Raw genomic sequence first — 7,591 nt, 5'->3', positions numbered from 1 at the left:
CTCTACTTCCACCCAGGGTGGAGGATACCCAAGATGAGAATGAGGTGCACAGGCACCCCCGCCTCGTACTTTACGAAATTATCTACAACCGGCGGGAGTGAGTACGCCCTCATGCATGATTTTTCCTGAAAACACAGGACAAATGGACATCAAGCTAGGAGTTATCCAACTCCTTCCCAAATTCCATGGACTTGAATCAGAAAGTCCATATTTACATTTGAAAGAGTTCGATGAGATTATAGGTACATTATATTTTCCTAATGTATCTGAGGATACAATCAGGCTGAAACTCTTTCCTTTTTCCTTAAAAGAGAAAGCTAAGACGTGGTTGCATTCACTGCGTCCTAGATCCATTGGCACATGGAACGACATGCAGAGGGAATTCATAAAAAAATTCTTCCCACATCATAAAACGATTACCCTCAGAAAAGCAATCATGAACTTTGCCCAAAAGAAAGATGAAACATTCTTCCAATGTTGGGAAAGGTTCAAAGATTTGGTCAGTTCATGCCCACAACACGGATTTGAAACATGGCACATTACAAATTTTTTCTATGATAGACTGACATCTTCCATGCGCCAAATGGTCGAGACAATGTGTAATGGAGAATTCATTAATAAAAATGTTGACGAGGTATGGGATTACCTCGATAGTCTTGCTGAAAAAACACAATCATGGGACTATTACCCAAAGTCGAACACCACGTCTAAGCTGACTCAATTAAAGGAGAAATGTGGATTATATCTCTTAAAAGAAGAGGATGACCTCAAGTGTAAAGTAACTACGCTCATAAGGAAAGTTGAGGCCATGGAAGGAAAGAAGGATAAGGTTAATGAAATTGTTTGCGGCATCTATGATTGCAACATTCATACAACTGAAAATTGTCCTACAATACCCGCCTTTCGAGGAGTGTTGAATGAACAAGCTAATGCCGTAAACAACTATCAAAAACCTTTTACTGGACCTAACTCTAATACGTACAATCCTGGTTAGAAAAATCATCCAAACTTTAGTTGGAGGAATGGACAAACGGCTACCCCTCAAGGTTTCTTCAATCAAAACCCAAATCAAGTGAAACCTCAAGAGGAACCGGTTCAAAATTCCATATAAGAGCTGGCTCAGGCAATGCGAAGAATTACAGATTTTATGCAAAAGATAGATTCTCGTATGACGGTTATAGAAAAGGGGATGCTTCCTGCACAACCTCTCCCCAATCCTAAACCGTAGTACGAGATTAATGATCCCAGCTCTTCAAATCAGATGGGGCACGCTAAATCCATCACCACTCTTAGGAGTGGAAAGATCATTGATAAAACTCTTCCAGTTAGGCCCGAAAAGCCTCAAGAACCAGAAAAGGACAACAATGATGGATCTAGTGATGCCCCACAAAAATTAGAACCGGAACTTCTAGAGAAGCCAGTTGCTCCGTTCCCCCAACGGTTGGTTTCACCAAAACCTCTCTCTAACTCTTAGGATATCCTAGAGGTGTTGAAATAAGTGAAAGTCAACATTCCTCTACTTGATGTCGTGAAACAGATACCTTCATATGCCAAATTCCTGAAAGACTTATGCACGACCAAACGACGGCAGGGTATTCAAAAGAAGATCTTCTTGACCGAGAAAGTGAGTGTCATCCTAAAGCAAGACGTGCTATAGAAATTCAAGGATCCCGGTAGCCCAACCATATCATGTGTAATCGGGGACCATCGAATTGATCATGCACTTCTTGACTTAGGAGCGAGCGTCAATCTGATTCCCTACGCGGTATACAAACAGTTAGGTTTGGGTGAATTAAAACCCACCCTAACCACACTACAACTTGCTGATCGCTCCGTTCGTGTACCAAGAGGGATAATTGAGGATGTGTTGGTCCAAGTTAATAGATTTTACTACCCCGTAGATTTTATCATCCTGGACACCGAACCCATCAATACCATAAGCACTCAGATCCCCGTCATTCTTGGCCGCCCATTCCTTGCCACTTCAAATTCAATTATCAATTGTAGGAATGGTGTCATGACTATGTCTTTTGGGAATATGACATTGGAGTCAAACATCTTTTTCAATAACGGCAGAAACTTAGAGGAGGATGACGATTTCTACGACATTAACATGATTGAATCTTTAGTGGAAGATACGACACCTCTGACCTTATCCTCCGACCATCTAGAGACGTGCTTGGCCCACTTCCATGATTTTGATGATGACATGATTAGGGAGACGTGCGCCTTGCTTGATACTGCACCGGTGCTTGAAGTTAACCGATGGAGGCCACAATTTGAAGAATTGCCACAAACCAATGTAGTGCCTCTACCGTCTAACCTCAAGCCGCCGAAGCTTGACCTAAAACCTTTGCCCTCTGATTTGAAATATGCCTATTTAGGTCAAGATGAGACATACCCAGTGGTGATCTCTGTCCACCTGGAGAAAGAACAGGAGAGTATGCTCATCTCTACTCTCATTGAGCATAAAGGAGCCCTAGGATGGACGATAGCGGACCTCAAGGGAATCGATCCCTCGATTTGTAGTCACCGTATATATCTTGAGGATAACGCAAAAACCGCTCGGCAACCACAACGTAGACTAAATCCAAACATGAAGGAAGTGGTTAAGGCCGAGGTTCTTAAACTATTGGACGTGGGTATCATATACCCTATATCTGATAGTCAATGGGTAAGTCCAACTCAAGTGGTCCCTAAGAAGTCCTGAATCACCATTGTAGCCAATGCTAATAATGAACCCGTGCCAACTAGAGTCACTACTGGTTGGAGAATGTGCATTGACTACAGGAAGTTGAATACCGTCACAAGGAAAGACCACTTTCTTTTACCATTCATTGATCAGATCCTGGAAAGGTTAGCTGGTCATTCTTATTACTGTTTCCTTAACGGGTATTCGGGCTACAACCAGATAGAGATAGCTCCTGAAGACCAGGAAAAGATCACATTTACATGTCCCTACGGCACCTTTGCCTACCGAAGGATGCCATTCGGACTATGTAATGCCCCTGCCACCTTTCAGCGATGTATGCTTAATATCTTTTCTGATATGGTGGGGCAATATCTAGAGGTCTTCATGGACGATTTCTCTATTTACGGTCCATCTTTCAGCAAGTGCTTGGAAAGTCTTAAATGTGTGCTGAAAAGATGTGAAGAAAAGAACTTGGTACTTAATTGGGAGAAGTGTCATTTCATGGTTCAGAAGGGAATTGTCCTTGGGCATATCATCTCGTCCAAGGGAATCGAGGTAGATAAGGCAAAAATCGATCTTATCTCTAACCTACCTCCACCCAAAAACATCAGAGATGTGCGATCCTTCTTAGGACACGCAGAATTTTATAGGCGATTCATAAAGGACTTTAGTCTCCTCTCTCGTCCTTTATGTAATCTTCTTCAAAAGGATGCTCCGTACGAGTGGACTGAGCAATGCCAGGAAGCTTTCACCAAGCTTTAGGGCACGTTAACCACTGCACCTATCATGCAGCCACCCAACTGGAGCCTTCCTTTTGAGCTTATGTGTGACGATTCTAATTATGCTCTTGGAGCGGTTCTAGGCCAGAGAAAAGATAAGAGACCCTACGTCATCCATTACGCGAGTAGGACTTTAAATCCGGCCCAAGTGAACTACTCAACTACGGAAAAGGAACTTTTAGTCATAGTGTTCGCCTTGGACAAATTTAGGTCCTACCTGATCGGATCCAAGATCATTATCTATACAGATCATGCGGCACTGAAGTATCTTCTTTCTAAGAATGATTCTAAGCCCCGCCTGATACGATGGATCCTTCTACTCCAAGAATTTGATTTGGAAATTAAAGATAAAAAGGGAGTAGAAAACGTTGTGGCCGATCACCTTTCTCGCCTTAATACCTCCGATTCCCTTGAGACGACCCATATCAACGACATGTTCCCTGATGAACAACTGTTCAGAGTCTCTCATTCACCTTGGTTCGCTGATATTGCCAATTATCTTGCTACAGGTGTCATACCGACACAGTGGACTGTGCAGGATAAGAAGAAATTCTTCACCAAGGTGCGTAACTTTTTCTGGGATGATCCTTATTTATTTAAATATTGTCCAGACCAAATCCTAAGGAGATATGTACGAGACGATGAGCATCAGAGCGTCATCTCCTTCTGTCACTCACAAGCCTGTGGTAGTCACTTTTCTGCTAAAAAGACCACGGCCAAGATTCTGCAACGTCGCTTTTACTGGCCCAATATGTTTAGGGACACTCATGAGCTTTGCAAAGCTTGTGAGCGTTGTCAGAAATTGGGAGCATTGTCCCGTCGAAATATGATGCCTTTGAATCACATCCTTATCATTGAAGCATTTGATTGCTGAGGCATTGATTTCATGGGACCATTCCCCCAATCGTTTGGAAATCTGTATATTTTGCTCGCCGTGGATTATGTCACTAAATGGGTCGAAGCAATTCAGTGTCAAACTAATGACCATCGCACGGTCATTAAATTCCTAAAAGAAAACATCATTTCTCGATTCGGAACGCCTCGAGCCATCATTAGTGATGGGGGCTCACACTTTTGTAATAAACCATTTGAGAGCTTAATGAAGAAATACGGTATCTCTCATAAGGTAAGCACCCCGTACCACCCACAGACAAGTGGGAAAGCTGAGATTTCTAATAGGAAAATTAAACACATTTTGGAGAAAACGGTTAACCCTGATCGTAAGGATTGGTCAATCCGATTGACCGATGCCTTATGGGCATACCGTACTGCCTTTAAAACTCCTATTGGAATGTCTCCCTTTAGACTTGTCTATGGGAAAGCTTGTCACTTGCCTGTGGAGCTGGAACATAAAGCGTACTGAGCGATCAAAAATCTTAATTTCAATCTGGACAACGCTAGCTCGTTACGCAAACTTCAATTGAATGAACTTGAGGAAATCCAGAATGATGCGTACGACAATTCGAGAATTTACAAGGACAAGATGAAAGTATTTCATGACGAACACATTTCGCGAAAATCATTCACGCCTGGTCAAAAGGTCCTTTTGTACAATTCTCGATTACATCTCTTTCCGGGTAAGCTTCGATCTCAGTGGACCAGCCCTTACATTGTTGTTACTATTTTTCCTCATGGGGCCGTTGAGATAAGAGATCTCAACAATGGCAAGGAGTTTAAAGTCAATGGACATCGATTGAAACCTTTTGTCGAGAAATTTGATTCAGAGGACATGTCCATGCCCCTGACTGCTCCTGTTTACCAGGATTGATCTCCTAGTCTGATGGAGGTATAGGTAGGTTTATTGCTTTCATAGGACTAGGGTAATTGCTTTATTTGTCTGGCTGAAGACGGTAAACTTAGTGCTCCTGGGAGGCAACCCAGCTCTTCATTTCATTTCGTTTTTATCATTAGTTAGTTCAATGTTTGTGGGTAACATTATTGCAAACCCTTACGAGACTACAACTCGTCCACTAGGGGCAACCTAGGGGTTTAAAGGCTTGTTGCATACGCTAAATGCAATCGAGAGCACCTACGAAAGTGGTATAGGTAGGATTTTATCTTTATTTTTGTGTTGCCTTCTCTCTAGTGCTGACCAACGCCCATGCTGCGATCTCTTGGAAAGTGTCTCTCGATTCATCATCCAGGTACTATCTTCCCATCACTTCATATTTACTTTTTGTTATCCCAAATGCATTGCATGCTCATATCTTTTACATTGAGGACAACGTAGATTTTAGGTTGGGGGTGGAAGATTAAGTGACCTAATCAGCATTTTCTTGATCTTGAACAAAAATTGTGGAAATTTTTTAAAATTTTTTTAAGATTTCTGATGAATTCGAAGTGATTTTGACAGCCATCTAGGGCACTTAGAATTTCAAGATGCATGATGTTGGCACTTTATGACTCTTGGATTCAGTTATCTATTAAGATTTCACAGTTAAATTTACATTGTTAGTCCATGGTTAGAGGTTTTAAACATTGATTGAGTCATGATTTTACAGGTCACATTTCGCTTACACATTAAGATTTCAGTTTGATACTGAAGGGTTAATTTGGTGATCAGTAAGCATGGAAGGAACCATCTTGAAAAATTGCCCGTCATGATCAATGGAACGGAAAAGATACCGTTGACAAAGGTTAGGCAATGACTCTTCACTATAGGTTTGCTCCCTATACGTGTGGATTTCATTCCTTACGGATAATACGTAAGAAGGTTTGAGTACGCAGTCTTCACCATAGGTTTGCTCCCTATAGGTGAGGATTTGTTTTGGTATTACTTTTAATGAAAAAAATAAAAATCAAAATAAAAAAATCAAAAGCTGAAGGAATGAAAAGATGATCTTCGAGGCAAGTTTTGGTTATCATGGACTCTCTTACTGGTTACCAATGATATCCTGAAACAGAGAGTTGCGTATTAATGTTAAAAGCCGAGATTACACTATACACCTGTGGAACTCAGTGTTTAGGATTGTTCTAATTGAGGGACTAATACTTTGAAATTGATTATGAAATTTACCGTGTGTTTGAGTCTAGGAGAGAGTAAGGCCCAGCATTCATGCAACGTAACGGTCTCATATCTGAATTATTTTGCAAAAGCCCCTCGAGTTCATACGAATTGTCCTGGAATTCTCAACTTATTTTCGCATATTTTGCTCGGGACTAGCAAAATGCTGGTTGGGGGTTGTGTTGAGGGTCAAATATTACATATTAGACCCCAGTTATTACTTGGATTTACGAACATGATATCGTTTAATGGCCCGCTTTAATCATGTTTGTGATGCAGAGTGTATTCACGAGCATGGACTGAAAAGAGAGCTTAAAGCATGGATTTAACGCTCTGATGACACTAAAGGCAAGGGACGGACTCTAGGGGACCAAAATCGACAAAATTACACGCCAGGGATCCGCGAAAATTGAGAAACTGAAGCTCGAGCGGCCTGAAAGTCAGCCAAAATGCAAGATCACTGGGTTTCCATCATCTGTTCGGCTCGAAACTTTATACATGGCTCGATGACCAAAAACTAACCGTACATGTCAAATTTCAGCCATTGGATCCCTCTGAAAGTGGCCCAACGGACAGATCAGCCCATAAATAGTGATTTGGGCCCCGCCTGGTATCTGAAAATGCTTCAATCTTGGGCTCAACTCATTAAATGAGCTGACAAAACAAATGGATGGATTGGATCTTACATATACATCATAGTGGACCCCATTTGTTCCTTGCAAGTGCACGTTACTGTGCACTCCCGCGCTGCACCAAAACATCAAGGCAGTCAAAGCTGCCTTGACTCGATCCGTCTCACGCAAGGAAACGGCGTCCTCACCTCTGGACCGCCAGATGATGATTGTGGGCCCCACCTATCCTCCATTCGAATAATCTGGACCGTCTATTGGAGTGCCACGGGCCCTCTAACTATATCCTAGCTGGCGGAATGTTAAGAGACAGCTCGTGTCGGATTTCAGCCATCCAAACGGGGGACGGACGGTAGTATGAAAAACTCTGTGGGGCACATCGGATCCGATCCAAAACGGACCACGTCCGACCGGTTTTTTGATGTGAATCAAATGAGCCGAGTGGATTTCCATAAAGACACCGACAAAAGGCCCACCGACTTTCACA

General features: G+C 42.2%; 1 non-coding gene across 1 annotated transcript; it reads right to left on the bottom strand.

Moving 5' to 3' along the window:
* Positions 1–418: 418 nt before the first annotated feature.
* LOC131226550 (small nucleolar RNA R71) lies at positions 419–525 on the bottom strand. Its single transcript, XR_009161924.1, has one exon. It is a non-coding gene; the product is annotated as a small nucleolar RNA R71 (small nucleolar RNA).
* Positions 526–7,591: the final 7,066 nt, after the last annotated feature.

This window comes from Magnolia sinica, chromosome 14, assembly GCF_029962835.1.
Source record: "Magnolia sinica isolate HGM2019 chromosome 14, MsV1, whole genome shotgun sequence".
Taxonomy (NCBI): Eukaryota; Viridiplantae; Streptophyta; class Magnoliopsida; order Magnoliales; family Magnoliaceae; genus Magnolia; species Magnolia sinica.
The sequence above is the reverse complement of the archived record's forward strand: the minus strand, read 5'-3'. Positions and strand labels throughout refer to the sequence as shown.